This window comes from Macrobrachium nipponense, chromosome 5 (assembly GCF_015104395.2).
Source record: "Macrobrachium nipponense isolate FS-2020 chromosome 5, ASM1510439v2, whole genome shotgun sequence".
Lineage (NCBI taxonomy): Eukaryota > Metazoa > Arthropoda > Malacostraca > Decapoda > Palaemonidae > Macrobrachium > Macrobrachium nipponense.
Genome location: NC_061107.1, coordinates 19345299 through 19362798, shown reverse-complemented (window position 1 = coordinate 19362798; position 17500 = coordinate 19345299). Strand labels below are relative to the sequence as shown.

Sequence of the window (17500 nt, the reverse complement as noted above, 5' to 3'; positions counted from 1 at the left end):
CTAAGCTTTGGAGGTTTCTTCCCATCTTCCTCAACCACCGCCGACATGACGTCATCTCCAACACATTCAAGATCTACTTCTCCCTCATCAACCCTTCGGCCATGGATTTATCAGCAAGATGTTTGAATACATGGATAGAAAAGATGAAGAAAGAAGAAAACAAGATGAAGAAAGAAGAAAAGAAGACAATGTCAGGCATCAGGAAGAATTTAAAGCATTAATTGAAGCTATGACTGGCCCCAGGCACCCCGTACCTCAAGCAAGTGATGGCATAGGGCCCCCACCCACCCCAGTACCTACATCTGCAAGCGTTCTCCAAGGGCCTAATTTAGCTGTGCAAGCACCTAAGGTTACAGTAAAATTTGCCTCCACCATTAACTCACGATGTCACCTATAGACAATACACAGAATGGAAGCGAAGATGGAATGATTATGCTGTTATGGTAGATTTGGATAATTTACCACAACCTAAGCAATTAATACAGCTAAGGGCATGCCTAAGTGTTGAGATGAGACGCTTGTTAGAACACAATTTGGGTATTCCGCCAGACTCACCTATGCTTTTAGATGTGTTTTAACTCAAATTGAAACTTATATAAAAGGGTCAGCAGAATGAGCACTTCGCCGTTTAGCTTTTACGCAATGTAAGCAAGCAGAAGCGAGTCATTAACGGATTTTTTCGTTCGTTTACAACAGCTCTCAGAGGAGGTTGATTTGTGTAAAGGCAGGCTTAACTGCGTGGAGTCGCAAATGAAACACGCCATTTTGGTTGGCATAAGGAATGAAGAACTCACCAAGAAGCTCATCAGCATGCCAACTACAGCAACACTTGAGGAAGTAAAGCTAACTTGCAGGGCTTTTGAAGCTGGCAAAGAAGACAACGACTGAGCTAAAGGCTCCACAGACTTCAGTACGTGCTGTGTCAAACTACAAGAAGCAAAAGAAGGTTGCCGCTAAGCAGCCGCAACCTAAGAAAAGTTACTCGCAGGAGAAAAACCCTTCTTTCAGTAGCAGATGCAAGAATTGTGGTCAACAGCATCATAGCGACACATGTAAGGCAGCATCTCACAAATGCAGGAACTGTGCTAAAACTGGCCATTTCCCATACACTGCTGCATGTCCCGCATTGGCTAAGGAGTGCCGAGTTTTGCTATAAATTTGGCCACTATGATGTTTGCTGTGCACAGAAAAAGTCAAAGGGAACTAGGGAGTCGATGGAGAAAGGATTTAAAGGAAAATAAATTGAACACCGTCAAGACATCTTCTCCAGCTATACGTTCAGTCGCTTTAAAACGCCCTCAAGGTTGCCCCTCCACCGCCTATCAATTTACATGTTGCATATGGCGGTAAATCAGGGAAGATCAACGTTATCCCTGATACCGGTGCAGATACCACTGTGTTTGGAGTGCAGCATCTACAAGCACTGCATCGGTATCGAGGAATTGCGGCCTCCCCCTGATTGCAGTTCTCCAACGCTGATGGATCATCCCATGGAAGGTAAAGTATTGGGATCAATGGAGGCCATGATGACATAGGTGGTAATATATCATACAAGGGGTATATTGACGTCCTTAGTTTTCTCCCAACACCATACTGTGTTATGATGCCCTCCGACACCTAAGGATCATTCCCTGGGACTTCCCGCGTCAAATGCAAGAGGAGAAACTGAGCAGGACTTCAGTAGGAACCAGTCAGGTGCCAGCCAGCCAAGTTATAGCATCTGAAACTACATCTGTTTCTCCACCCCTGCTACAATGTCACCGGAAGAAGCCAGCAATACTTTCTTAAGGAATATAGCGATGTGCTAATGACAAAGGAGCAGTTTCATCAAGGAGCACAACTTAAGCCAATGACTGGGCGCCCATGCGTATTCACCTTAAAGAGGATGCCAAGCCCTTTGCAATCTACACTCCACGGACAATACCACTAGCCTTTCAAGAGGACGTCAAGACTGAGTTAGAGGCAATGGTAGCACAAGGTATCATTGAACCTGTTGGGGATCAGCCGTCCCCATGGTGTCACCCCTTAGTGGTTGTGCCCAAACCTACAGGTGGTGTTCGTGTCACCACAGATTTAAGCAAGTTAAATTCACAGGTGCAAAGGCCAGCCCATCCTTCTTCCATCACCGTTTAGTGCAATTAGGAGCCTCAATCCTACTTCCAGGTATTTCTCCACTATGGATGCTTGTGTGGGTACTGGCAGATCCCACTAGCAGAGGAAGACCAAGCCCTTACAACATTCATCACGCCCTATGGTCGGTATCGCTATCGTCGTTCTCCTATGGGATTCAGTGCCTCAGGAGATGCCTACTGCAGGAGAGGTGATGTTGCCTCCCTTCAAGGCATCCAAAATTGTGTTAAGGTGGTGGATGACATTCTTGTATATGATAGGGATTATTATTCTCACTTATGCAGAGTTAACAAAGTTTTGTCACGTTGTAGGACTCATGGTATTACTTTAAATGCAGAAAAGTTTATCATTTGCTAGCCCTGCTGTATCATTTTTGTGGATCACATTATCTGAAGATGGAATTGCAGCTGATAAGGAGAAGGTTCGAGCTATATCAGAGTTCCCGAAGCCAGCAAATCTGACAGATTTAAGGTCATTCATTGGCCTTACTAACCAGTTGACAGATTTTTCACCCCAAATCTTGCAGCTGCAGCAGATCCACTTCGACCACTAATGAGCCCCAAGAGATCCTTTTACGTGGACGGCAGATCACGATGCTGCCTTTGCCAGTGTTAAAAAGGCTCTCTCTCAGCCACCTGTGCTAGCTCATTTTGACCCGACGTGCCCCACTATACTGCAAACGGATGCTTCTCGTTTATATGGTTTAGGATATGCCCTTCTGCAAGACCAGGCGGGGAAGGCCATTTCCGCTTGGGTCCAGTGTGGTTCACGATTTTTGGCTGATGCAGAAACTAGATGGGCCACCATTGAGTTGGATTGGAATGTTTAGCTTCAGTTTGGGCTATGACTAAATGTCGTCATTTCTTACTTGGATTACCCCATTTCACATTGGTGACTGACCATGAAGACCCCTGGTAACCCATCTTGAATACATATACTTTGGATGCAGTGGAAAACACACGTCTACAACGTCTCAAAGAGAAAGTTTCACCATATATCTTCACTGCAGTGTGGCGTAAGGGCAAGGAACATTGCATCCCTGATGCCCTCTCACGTTCCCCTGTGAGCCACCCAACGTCTGAGGATGATATGCTCATAGTGAAACCCATCTTTCCCTAAGGAGTGTAATAGCCAAGACCGTCAACGCAATTTCAGAGGTGAAGACATCAACTACACAAGATCTTACCTTGGAAGGAAATTCGAAACACCGCAGCACGTGAGGACCCCTCATACACAAGACTCCTCCAGAACGTTGCCAATGGATTCCCCAGTCATCGCTACGACCTCCACAATGACATACTACCCTTTTGGTAAAATAAGGGAGGAATTATACACCGATGATGACCTTGTATTGTACGGAGCCCGAATAGTGGTTCCCTCAGCTATGCGACGCAATATTTTAATACACCTTCATGACAGCCATCGTGGTGTGGAGGCAACTAAGCGTCGGGCTAAACAGACTGTATATTGGCCAGGTATTAATTCAGATATAGCAAATACGGTCCATGCCTGTGAGCCATGTTCAGATAATGCAGCCAAGTCAACAGCAGAGCCGTGGTTATGCAACGACGAACCCCTCTCGTCCTTTCGAATCTGTATCGGCTGATTTCTTCAGTGTTTTGCTGGGAAATCTTTCCTCTGTATGTAGACAGGCTATCTGGATGGCCAGTAGTGGTAAAAATTTGGTACTAATACTACAGCAGAAGCAACGACACGACACTTCAGCCACATCTTCCGAGACTTAGGTGTTCCTGTAAGGCTAATGACAGATGGTGGACCTCAGTTCATCAGCTCTGAATTCAAGAATTTTCTGGGCAGAGGGGTGGGGTTGTTCAACATGTGATGTCCACACCCCACTATCCCCAAAGCAATGGCCATGCTGAAGCAGCTGTAAAGAAGGTCAAACATTTTATCCTAAAGGTAGCACCTTCTGGAATATCGACACCGAAGACTTTGACAGAGGATTGTTGGAGATAACGGAATACTCCTAACTATGCTGGCCGTTCTCCAGCACAGATATTAATGGCCAAGCCTCCGATCATGTGTCCCAGCCCATGCATCATCATTCAAGCAGGAATGGCAAGCGAAAGCAGAAGAATACGACCGTCGTGTAGCATCATGTTCTCAGCAGCCAAAATACGGTATGACAGCCATGCACACCCTTTGGCACCACTTAAGCTTGATGATAATGTCCGGATTCAAGACCCTATCTCTAAGCGATGGATAAGACAGGCGTTATAATGGGCATCGGCAAGTCGCGAGACTACTATGTGAAGTTACCCTCAGGAAGAATATTATGGCGTAACCGCCGTTTCTTACGCCCTGTACATCTCCCTAATTCACAATTGCGGGATGAGATGCAACAGTCTCCAAAGAAGAAGGATGTAGCCCCTGCTACAAGTCAACAACCGCAAAGTGACACTCACCTAGAGTATCGACGTTCACCTAGACTCCATACCCGTTCATAAAGCTCTTTGAACGCAAAGGGGAGGGGGAGGTGATGGATTATCACAATTATTTACTTATATGTATGATTATTATTATTATTATTAAAATATGTACCTGTATTTCTAATGCACATTTAGCCATACATGTTGTGTTAGGAATACGTAAATGCAATTATTCATGTTTATCGGAGCATAGGGAATATTATGTAGCATTTATATCATTTTGTGGTGCGCTATTCATTTGTCTGTATCTGGTATCACTGCAATTAGTCTACGCCATAGCCCGCCACTGTTCAAAGCTCCTCCAGTGTATAACTTTTATAATTATCATTTTCACGTATTATATGGCTTAAGGATTTACGCAAGTGTTTTAGTGAAGCCCTATATTAACTATCTATTGAAAGATAACAAAGAATTAGTACTCATTACCAAGGTCTCTTTACCTTGGCCATAACTATAACGTGGTTTGATGCATCGGCCGGCTGTCAGCTATTATATCAGCGGCGTCAAACAATCTTCTTTTCATCTTCGTATATATCATCATTATTATTATTACTAAAGGAATTAATCTAAACATTATTTCACGGGCAGGAGTCGTATACAACGTCTACAAGCCCTGCTAGCTAATTCACCACATTTCATCACATTCCGAAATACGTTGGTTTCAAAATTCAAACATATAGTTGTTTCCAGTCCGCTCGCTAGAGGGTACAGTGAACACGATGACGTGTTCAGTTACTGCATGTCTGCCTGTCTGCTCTCGTTGCCAAACTGGCGGGAATCCCGCTAGTTCTGGCGGAATCAAAATTTGATTTGCGGGTTTTAAACGGTTGCTGCGGCTAGCGGGAAATCTGGAAGGATTTCAATATAGTTCATTCATATTACAGCAATTTTCTTACGACTGTTTAGGGACTTATTATAATTCATGAAATTTTAGAATTTAAATGGTTCTTTCAAGATTATTCCATATAGAGGAATGCGAAGAATGTACTCAGAACCTGGGAGGGTAAAATAAATGGGCTCCATTATCAGGTCGTGACCTTTTTACCAGCATGTTATGCACGTCAGAAATCTAGCCGTCAACACACTCTCTCTCTCTCTCTCTCTCTCTCTCTCTCTCTCTCTCTCTCTCTAACAACTGTTCAAGTGTCTAACGTGAATACTGACTAACTCGTGAGCAAAATCAATTAAACTATGACCCTCGAGTGAGAAGTGCCATTAAAAGAAGTAAACAACTTTGATTACCCTTATGAAAGATACTTACGTTTACACTTTGGGAAGTATATTGAACTTAAGGACTCGGGAGAATTGCTTAGTGAATCTCTTAAGGCGTGAGCCGTGAGGCATCACTTGATCAAATTGAAAACAGTTTGTTTTCAGCATAGATTGCTAGTGGAACGGTCTCTATGCTATCTAATTTTCATTTGTGAATTGTGTTTCCTTCCATAGAAATGGGTCCAACTTACCCTCAATCTTACAGGAAAAGCTGGGAAAGTGTTCCTTTGTTGAAGGATTGGTTAAAGCCAGTGGAAAAAAGTAAGAGAAGGTCATATTGCATTTTTTGTAAAACTGAAATGGCTGCCAAACTGAGTGACTTACGTAGCCATGCTCGCACTACTAAACATATAAGAGCAGCTCAACCGTTTTCAAGTGCACGGCAGTCAAAAATAAAATTCACAAATATTGACCATTCTCTGAAATATGCAACTAACGAGGCTGAAGGACAATTAGCTTTATTTATAGCAGAACATACTGCATTTTTAACTACCGACCATGTTGTTGAAGTTAGCAGGATGGCTTTCCGTGACAGTAAACAAGCACCACATGTAAAAATGTGCAGAACGAAGTGTAAAGAAATGCTAGTGAATGTGTTAGGACCTCATTTTAACCAATGCTTGCGAGAAGATATTGGTGATGCTAAATATAGTTTAATAATTGATGAATCTACAGACATAAGTGTTGTCAAGTTACTTGGAGTTGTTATTAGGTATTTCAGCCAAAAATTGCAGAAAATAATATCAACACACTTACGTCTGTGAAATTGAATCTGGAACAGCAGCGAGCATTGTATGTGCTATCAAGAAACTTCTCGAAGATGTTGATCTTAATCCAAAGAAACTACTTGGCGTTGGGGTTGACAACGCAAGTGTTAATACTGGTTTAAATAATAGTGTATGCGAATTGTTGAAAAAGGAATTTGGCCTGCCTAAATTATTCATGATAAGGTGTGCTTGTCACTCTATTCAGTTAGCTGTATCACATTCCGTAGCAGAAACTCTGCCGAGAAATCTTGATTTTCTTGTAAAAGAGACATACAACTGGTTTGGGCATTCGTCTAAAAGACAGCTGATGTACAAACAGCTGTTTGCTACAATTAATGACGGTAAACAGCCTCTTCAGATACCTAGAGTATGTGATACGAGATGGCTTTCCATTGAACCAGCGGTAACACGTATTTTATCTCAATGGGACGAGCTAAAGCTTCATTTTGAAATTACAAGGTCTTCGGAAAAATGTTACACTGCTGAATCATTGTTTGATATGTACAGCGATCCTGTTAATAAATTATACCTCTTGTTCATGTGTCCCATTTTGCAAGAAACTCAACGGACAATGAAAACATTTCAAGGTGAAAACACAGACCCAGTGAAACTTCTTCTTGACCTATCGAATCTTATCATTTCATTAAGCAAGAAAGTAACGATCCCCACAGCCAGAGTTAATCCATTAACGACTGATATCTCCTCTTACATAGATCCTGGAGCATACATGGGATATGAATTTGAAAAGGTTTGCAGGGAATCTCAAATTGCAATTGAGGTTCAAGAGAACATTCGTCGGCGTTGCATATCATTTGTGGTCAAGTTATGCAGTGAATTAAGAAATAGACTTCCAGATAACTTTGAGGCATTACGGAAAATATCTCGTTTTTCTGTTCATGAGTGTTTAAATAAAGTCAAAGATCCTATTACTGAGATTGCAGAGATATTCGGCTGTGATTTTCAAAACATTGAAAAAGTTGAAAATCAGTGGCGCAACTTAACAATAGTAAAGTGGCACGAAAAGAAATCTACAGCAAAGTTTTGGATCGAAGTAGGAAACTACCGAGATGCATCAGATTGTAATCCATTTCAGGAATTGCATGAAATAGCAATTGGCATCTTATCATTACCACACTCAAATGCCGAGGTTGAGAGACTATTTAGCCAACATAACATTATTAAAAACAAATTGAGAAATAGGTTGAGTCTGAAATCAGTGAATTCAGTTCTTGCTATTAGGAATGGCCTTAAAAGGTTGGATAAAAACTGCCGTACATATGACATTCCTAAAAGTGTCTTAGAAAAAATAGGCACGATGGCTGCATATAGTGTATCATATTCAGGTTCTTCAAGCTCGACATCTTCAGTCACTGCAATTTCAACTTTAGTTGAGGATGACGATGATCAATTTCTGTTCTCTTTACAAGACTAGATTATATATAAGGATACGAAAGGATCTCTGGATATATATGCCCAATTGCGAAGTCAAAAAGGTAAGTAAATCAAATGATTTTATTATTACAATGAAAGTTCCATGCATTTTCATGACACTTGAAAAATCTAGCGGTTTCTGGGATGAAAATGCGGGTTTTGCAGGCTTGTCTGGCGGGTTTTAGTTCGTCACATTTGGCAACCCCTGCAGCAGACTTAGTTGCTCACTCACAGCTGTCTGAGAAGTCAACCACGGAAGGGTTGAGTGGAAGGTATAGCGCAAATGTAACAGGCAAAAGGGAGGAAATCAAAGTGAACAAACAAACAAAAGTGCTAAACATAAAAATTTTAAATGGTCCGCCAACTTCCCGGTGTCAATTTTATTCATAATGAAGACGTGTTTATATCTAAGGAAAGGGAATTCAAATCGACATTTGCTCATTTTCGTAAAAATAGTGAGGCAGCGGTTATCAGAAAACGCTATTCGGATATATTCACAGATAAACGCATGAAATTAAAAGAAATAAATATGTTCTTAGTAAAGTTTTCGAATAATCTGATTGTCTTAATTTTTCTTTACGAATCTGCAAAATATAAATTATTTTTTTTTATTTAATTTACATTATTCCGTCTGTGTTTTACTGGAGCAGGCTAACTCTCTTAACACTTGGAAGCTAGCCAGGCAGACCTTAGAGAGAGAGAGAGAGAGAGAGAGAGAGAGAGAGAGAGAGAGAGAGAGAGAGAGAGAGAGAGAATATAAGTCGCTGAACAACTGTACCTACCCTTGTATGAAAATTATTTTACAAAGCACATTAACGTCATTATGAAGCTTTGGTAAGTGAGACGAAGGAAAGTATCACGACCTCGAGATAAATTCACATCTAGAAAAATTATCCTCACAGAATATTCTGAATAGGCCTGATATAGGTTTCATGTCATGTCAAAAAGGGTCGAACACATAAAAAATCTCAACAAGTTCAGGTAAGTTTCCAGGAAAACAACATTTTATAAATATGAATATATTCCCTCACGACGATAAAATTCCTATACAAAGAAATCACAACTGTCGTACAGTCAAAATATACTTACACCCAGACGTATTTACTGTTGCACTTCACTCATCTAACTATGAATCAGTCTCAAATGAGCATTTTCACCAGCTAAAATATCCTAGAGCCACTGTAACAAATCTTAAGAGCAGTCTAACCAAAATTTCTACCAACAATGTAATTTAAAAATGTGTCCCCTGCTTAGGAGACAGGTTCTTTTAAAACTGATCAAAAGTAACCTCCTTCTAACACATTGTCATTCCCTCAAACTCAGACGTCGTTTTTACTATTCCAATTCAGTCGTCGACTGCTAGCATCATAAAAACCAAAGGCTTCTCACATGCACAAGCTAATCAATGCATATTTCCTGAATTATTATACTCCAAATGCGAAGTTTTTTTATTTCCCCTCTATCTCCTTTTAAGACAAACCCCAACTGGATGAAGAATTGATGCTCTTATCCTGACCAAGGTATACCTTGATCCTGACCAGCCCTCAAACATGGGAAAAACGGGAGAGCTACCCACATTCACCGCAGCTGGGAAGAGAAAGGAAAATTTCTAGATCCTAGTAATAAAGATGACTCATCTCCCGATTCCCTGACTCACATATATGAGTCCACCACCTGAGAAACATACTATGTGCCATTTTGTAAACACTGAATAAAAGGCGACTGAAAATCAAAACTCTGAAATGGCGTTAACAACCTTAATTATGGCGTTATGACATATATATATATATATATATAATATATATAATTTTTTTTTATTTAAGCTAGTTCTATGTGCGTTATGCCTATGTAACCAATTTTGAAAAACATTTATTAGTTTTGAGATATTTAAACAAAAACTGTTTTTTTTTTTGTCCAATCCTACCATTCGCGCACTAAAATATGTTTTGTAAAGATTTTACGGTGTAAAATCCCGTATATATAATATTTGTGTTACGTTATGGCATTTTCTACTGCTGTACAGTAATAATTTTAAATAATCACGCCAAATCCCACTTCCAAAATATTTTTTTTTTTTTTTGCAAAAAATCCAAATATTCACTAAAATACTGTCATTTATAATTAATACATTGTAAATAAACATTACCCAAAAACGAACTGGATATTGGTGCGGCAGCCGTATCCCTGATTGCGATAGATATTGATAAGGCTGTGAATTGCGCATGTGCGAACCCTTGTTTACCGCCTCAGGCATAACAGTGACAGCAAGAAAATGACGACCTGGCAACCTGAACAGCGTAATAAATTAAATACATCAGTTTTCGCTGAAAAACAGATGTTTTCAGGTTTCAACAAGCTGAAAAGGACAATAGTCGTCTACGAAGAGTCAAACTTCCAGAAATTGTACATCCGTAGGTCACGAACGATCGAATTAGCCCTGAAAAGAGCTCCGAAGAGGAGATTCAAAGATTTGAAGCTTAACTATAATAAAATAGTAAGGTAGTGACTACTTTACGATTGATTAGGCCGTTTACCAGAGGGTCGACTTTGGTAGTTTTCCTTACTACCATGAATACAGCAGAGCACGATTTCTGTGTACTTCAAGTCTTCTCTGAATCTCCTCTTCGGAGCTCTTTTCAGGACCGATTCGATTGTTCGTGACCTACGAATATACAAACTCTGGGAGTTTGACTCTTCGTAGACGTCATTGCTTTTTTCAGCTCGTTGAAACCAGAAAACGTCTGTTTTTCGGCGAAAACTGATGTATTATTACACGGTTCAGAGGAGATTCAAAGAAGATTTGAAGTACACAGATAGTTTAGTTTTATTTTTCATGTATATAGTCAAAATCTAAGTATGTTTAAGTATTATTGTGATTTTTTTATATATATTTTCATTTACGGCCACAATTTTTGGGTGCTTTTGTGATGACAGTATGGTGCTTCACTTTGACATTTTGAATTAAACATGTTCAGCGAAATAATTTAGTTCGACTATTATTACTACTGTCGCTGATCTTCTAGTGCCGTACCTATAGCTTTTAGCAACAGTGTACGATAACTGCTACATGATTAGCAAACTGCCGTACCTACAGCAAGTCAATAGTGCAATACGTCACCACTGACAGAATCTGACGTACCCCCACTACACTATGTTATTTGTACGGCAGGAAGTCTGAAAAATTGACGCATGCGCAATTCACTGCCGTACCAATATCTATCGCAATCAGGGATACGGCTGCCGTACCAATGTCCTGTGTCTAATATAAATGCTATGAAATATTGAAATAATCCTAACAAACTGAAAAAATATTCAATGTTATGGAATATTGAATTAATCCTAACAAACTGTGAAAAAATGTTTAATGTTTTAGATAATTGCGATTAATACAAAAAACTAAATTCTACAAACTTCTAAATTGATATTGCCACAAGTAAATAAACAACTAACACGCAGTATGGTAATACTAATCACATAAACTGGTGAATAATGATGAATGATGATAATAGAGATTAATGTGTACAAAATTATCATTAATGGACGAAGATGCTTGAAAAATGGACAATGGCAAAAAAAAAAAAAAAAAAAAAAAATGCTTCACTCACCTCAAGATGAGAATTTCATGTCATTACACTGATAGGCTGAGGTCATTAACTCAGGATGGGAGGAGCGTAGGAGAGTATCGATGTTGAGATCTAGGCTACACCACAATTTGTTTCAGAAATTCAGGCGGGGCCATGATATGGTTTGATGAGAGCCAAAGGCTACGCAGACCCAGTCGTCGTCAGTTTGGCAGTCTTCAAGGCACTATAAGCCCCATATAAATTATCTAATTATGTGCCTTCTGTTCTTGCTCAAGATTCCAGCCCACCTCTCATCATTAGGAGCTTTCTTGAACTGTTCACAAATATTCCAGGCATATTTCTTCACAGGGCGAAATCAGATATAATGGAAACTGAATTTCTTTTTGTAATATTTCAACTTCACCATGGCAACACTAGGCTGGATGACAGTCATGCAATTTGGGTATTTTTCACAAAAGGAAGCCTAAATATTGACAGTAAGGGGTGTGTTCACAGGTGTAATGGCTGGAACAACCTGGCAGAGGTTGCATGTGTTCATGTATGACCTCTAAAACACTAATAAAAGATGTATAAAGAAAAAAAAACTTCAACAGGCCTTTGGAACTGTTCATATCAACTTAGGTCCTCATTGTAGTTCCTGCATGAGTGGAGAGGTAGAGAGCCTTGCACACAGTTATAGGCTAGAGCTCAGTTACAGGCTAGAGCTCAATGTTATTTCTTGCTTTCTTCAGTCATAGACTGTTCCTCTTGATGAGTTCACTGTAAAGGGTTCTTTAGAAGCTTGGGGCCTGGCTGCAAGCCGTAGTAGTCCCCCACTGACCAATATACCTTGAAGATCACATTAATCGCCTCATCTGCCATCTTGGAAAAACACTCGTTCTTGTAGGTGGTGGAGAGACAGACTTTCTTTGTAGAAGTTTTCTTTTCACCAGCCTTCTTAACAAACCTCTGGCGGCAAGAAAGCCCTGGCTTTTTTGCCTTTTTGTAACATTATCAGCCCAAGTTTCTGGCCTACTAACCCTTTTTCTTCTCCCTTCCTGCTGTACCGGGGTGTACGTATACTACTACTTCCTCAACAACGGAAGGTTCCACAGGTTGGGCCTACCGGTGTTGGTAGCGTGGCTCGATCGCCCACAAGTAGGGGCAGAGTATGCTAGCTGGAAACAGTGATGGATAACCGAATCCTGTATCTTTATCACTGCTATAAGGATGCACCCACTCGTCATCTGACGCGTCACTGTCACTGTAATCGTAATAATAGTGAGACCTTTCCCTCCTGGGCTAGGCCTAGCCTACTATAACCATCAGTTTACATTTTGTTTCCCTTCCTCATTTAACACAACTGCTTACTTCTAAACCGCACTTACTGCGCCTATAACATTGCTCTGCCCAGTAACAAGATTGTCACTATCTTCTATGATCAGAGGAAGGTTCATAATCAGTATCACCATCACGTGAAAACGAAATGCCATCCAAAACCGCTTGAACTCGACCTCAGGCAGAAGCCATACAAGCAGTTATATTCCCCCCCCCCCCCCTTTTATTTTCACTATCCTTTGATAGCCCGGACACATGGAACCTCACCATAAAATCTACGTTGTATTAACTCACTATAACTGTAATATTATCGTTCTATGATTATTATACCGCCGGCAATAGCGAAAAGTTGTTTATGTACGGAATATTCACTCATACACCACAACAATAACGAACACTAAAGGGCGGATCGCTGCCCATCGCGCGGGAATCCTTGCTCTATGATTTGAAGTCATTCCATATAACGGCGCTCCAAGAAAACAGTTCACCTCATGGCGAATTACATGACATAGATTCCTCATAATTTTAGCTCCAGAAAACTAGTACGTGGTTGTTTGCGTAAGACGAAATACACTCCCTCTTTCTACTTATTCATTCCTTTATATTTTCTGTTTTATTTTAGACTGTAATCTACAATATTACCTTAGCAAGTAACGATCTCGTCTCGTGCCACAATCATATGAGCATTATGTATAAACATCGTAGAGAGTCAAACTGGGAGAAAATACAAAACTGACCCGGTCAATTCTCTCTCTCTCTCTCTCTCTCTCTCTCTCTCTCTCTCTCTCTCTCTCTCTCTCTCCAGGGCACCATTTGAGAACTTAATTAAAAGACATTTACTGAACTGAACTGATCAGAGAGAAGACTAAGCCATGTGGTATGAGCAGGAGTAGCTTGAGGACCATCTACTGAGGAGGGGTTAGTGGCTTTGCCATGGGGGCACCCCGGGGCCCGGTGCCCCCAGTCAGATGCTTAGCCCGGCACTGGTCCAACCAATTGAATTCCCTTTGATGGTCAAAAGCAGATATTCTCGCCCTATGAATCATGTCCTACGACGGACGATACGCCACGCTATACTAGTGTTGTAGAATGATTGTCGGTTTTGATCCATCCTAATGGCATTAATATTCTTTGTTTAATACATTTTCATGCCATTGGAATGTTTTAGCTGGGAAATAATTTGAAGTATTTTTAATTTACTTCCAGTTGTGCTATACATCTAATGACACTATTTTGGTTCTTGTTACCTTTACAACTTATATAGAGCTAAAAATTAATGGATATGGTCATAGGTTTTTAACACAAAGGACATGTCTGTTCATGATATTTTGATCCAATTAATGTTATCAACTTATGTAAGAGGTGATTGAAACTATAGTGACAGTTTTGATTATCATCTTTAGAAAGATAGTTTACCCAGACCCCTGTTTTGAATGAGTGCAATGCAATTTGCTACTCCTGCTTAAGTGTTCATTTCCAAGGAGAGGAGATGAAGAAGAAGAATTGGCATAGGTTGAAATTTGAAGAAGAGTTGTAGAAAAGGATGATGGACATGAATTAAGATAAACATTTTGAAGTACCATAAAGTAAAGTTAAATCTAAAAATGTGTAAAGAAAACAAAAGAATAAAGGTTTGCACCTCACATAAAGTGTAGTGTGTGCCCGCAACTGTGTTTGTGGAGTGAGCGCTTAGGAACCAGGAAGAGATTTTGGAGGGTCATAAGTTTTTTTGTGTGTTATTGATGATATTATACACTTTTTATTTATTTACATGACATGGATATTATACTATAGTCGAACATTAAAACTTGATAAGAGAAATGAGGTTAGCGTTGAATATAAAATTGTGAGGACATTTACATTACAGTATTTGATACATTTGCATAGTATAAGTTGATAATTGATTGAAAATTGAACTCTGTCATTTCAAATACAGGTTTACTAATTTCTAACACTATTATTTTCCTTTATTCACATAGACACATACTTTCGAGAACAGTGTATTTTACTGATTACGGAATTCGTATATTAGTTTTGAGTAATTTTCTCCGGCACCCCCGAAAAATATCTTGACCCCCACCTAGGCCGCCCCAACTGATGGAATGCCAATATGCCACGGGGTGGGTTTTGGGGTTAAGACAATTTTGTCCAACTTAGTCATTTTTACCAAGTTGAACTAATATATATATATATGTGTATATATATATATATATATATATATATATATGATATATATATATGCTTAAAAATCACAGTAGATGCACGTGACTTCATAAATAAGCGAATACCACGGGAAATGACAGTCAGAAATCCAAGCGCTTTCGCCTTTATTAAGACATCGTCAAGGAGCTACTAAAGTACAATCGGAGAGGAGGCCTCAGTACAAACAAGATCAGAATACCAGATGGTTAATTATCAAAAGGTAAAAATTAAAAGGGATAATCCAGGATTATCGGATATCACACGGTCACAAACTTAAACAGATTCTGACCCTAACCGAAATTACAAAGTATCTTTAACAGTCCAAAACATGTAAAAACTGAATATATTAATTTTGTTGCTTATATTTATCTACAACTTTTTTCATTATGAAAGCATCAAGTTTAAATAAACCAAGACTTAAATTTAGAACATTTCTATTATTGACTTGATAAAACAAGATTCAATGATATTCCTTTTAACTGTGTCATTACATGGGACTAAGGCTCTTGCTTGACTCCAGTTAATAGGATGGTCTAAATCTCTATATGTACAAATAATGCATTCGATATTTGCCCAGTTCTCACAGAATATTGATGTTGCTTAAGACGCTGTGAAAGAGATTTGCCAGTCTGTCCGTAATAGATTTTATCACACTTTTTGCAAGGAATTTTATATATGCAGCCTGGAAGATCTTTAGGAGAATTTTTGATTACTAAACTCTTGACATTAATATTACTGAAAACAACATTTATGTTTTAAAAAGCTTTAAAATTCTAGGAATATCTAAAAACCTTTCATCATAGGGTAATTTTAGAATGTTATGCTTACTAAATTCAAGTTTGTCATTAGTTGAATAAAATGTTTTTTCTAGCTCTTTTCCATGCCACATCTACAAAAGTCCTTGGGTATTTTAAGTTTCAATGCAATATCATAAATAGTTTTATTTCAGCGTCAATAAACTGGCGGGCTATCAAGACAAACGTTAAAGCCCTTAGGGAACATCCCAGAAAAAACAGAGAATTTAAACATTTTTGATGGTGGATTTGGAGTAGTAATGAACAAAAGAGGCATATTAGTTGATTTTCGAAAGACTGAAAAGGTGAAATCTCTATCATTTCTATGGACAGTTACATCAAGAAAATTCAAATTACAATTTCTTTCTTCCTCTACAGTAAATTTTATAGAAGGGACTAAATTATTGAGATTATTAAGGAATTCCTGTAGGTTTTCGTGAACTGGCCAATACAGAAGATATCATCCCACGTATCTAAACCAAATAACTTTTTGGGCAAAATTCTTGGTAAGAGTTTTGTCTCAAAAAATTCCATGTAAATATTGCTAAGGACAGGAGATAAGGGATTACCCATGGCCATGCCAAACTTTTGTACAAAAAATTCCCCATTGAAAACAAAATTTGACTATCTTTGATACATAACCTTATGAGACTAATGAGATTTTCTACACTTAAGGGAATGTCATGACGCTCTAATTCCTTCCCTTCCAAATATTCAAGTAAGTCATCTACAGGCACTTTTTGGTAAATAAAGAGACAACATCAAAACTAACCATATTAAAATCATAATTCAAATTTAAACTATTCAATTTGTTTATAAAATCAACATTTGTTTTTAACATTCGTGTTAGAAATATTTCCTACCAAAGGAGTTAAGAATTTTTACAAGCCATTTAGATAAATTATACGAAACTGAGCTCACTGAACTAATGATTGGTCTGATAGGGTTATTGATTTTATGTGTCTTTGACTAAACCATACATGTAAGGTAGGGAGGCGCATTGCGGTGTAAACTGTTTAATTAAATGGTCCAAGCCCTTCAAAATGGATTTAATTTGTTTTATTAAAATGGGAGTTAACTGTCTGTGTAGGGTCAGACCTCAGTTTCGTATAAGTATCAGTGTCATTTAGCAATGTCATTATTTTACTTATATAGTCACTTTTATTCATAATTACCTCTGCATTAGATTTATCTGCTTTTGTCACCTTCACTGTTTCGTCTTCTTTAATTTTCTTAAAAGAAAAGCCTGGAGAAATCACGGGTACTTAGGGGGAGAAGGTTTACTCATAGCACCATACACAATACCTTTACAAATATTGATATCATCAGGGCATAGGTTTTGATTCAATTTTTTCTAAATAACAAAAGGATTTTGAGATGTCGACACGTCCAGGTTACCATTAAATACACCAAAGCTTAACCCATATCCCAAAGCCGCTGTCGTAGCAGCTTGGATTTCTGACTGTCATTTCCCGTGGTATTCGCTTATATATATATATATATATATATATATATATATATATATATATATATATATATATATATATATAGAT

General features: G+C 38.8%; 1 protein-coding gene and 1 long non-coding RNA gene across 10 annotated transcripts in view; one reads left to right on the top strand and one right to left on the bottom strand.

Annotated features, from left to right (window-relative positions):
- LOC135215236 (uncharacterized) overlaps positions 1–13362 on the bottom strand; it is a 526566-nt gene extending 513204 nt beyond the window's left edge. Inside the window, exon 1 of the long non-coding RNA XR_010314625.1 lies at positions 11656–13362. This is a non-coding gene — a long non-coding RNA (uncharacterized LOC135215236). The remainder of the gene's footprint in view (positions 1–11655) is intronic.
- The window catches only part of LOC135215234 (uncharacterized), a 186887-nt gene that overhangs the window by 153310 nt on the left and 16077 nt on the right, over positions 1–17500 (top strand). Inside the window, exon 1 of one of the 9 annotated variants that reach the window (XM_064249752.1) lies at positions 7961–8112. The exons of the other annotated variants lie outside the window; for them this stretch is intronic. The gene's annotated coding sequence lies outside the window, so the exon portion shown is untranslated. Of the gene's footprint in view, positions 1–7960; positions 8113–17500 lie in introns of those variants that run through there. 9 annotated transcript variants of the gene reach the window in all.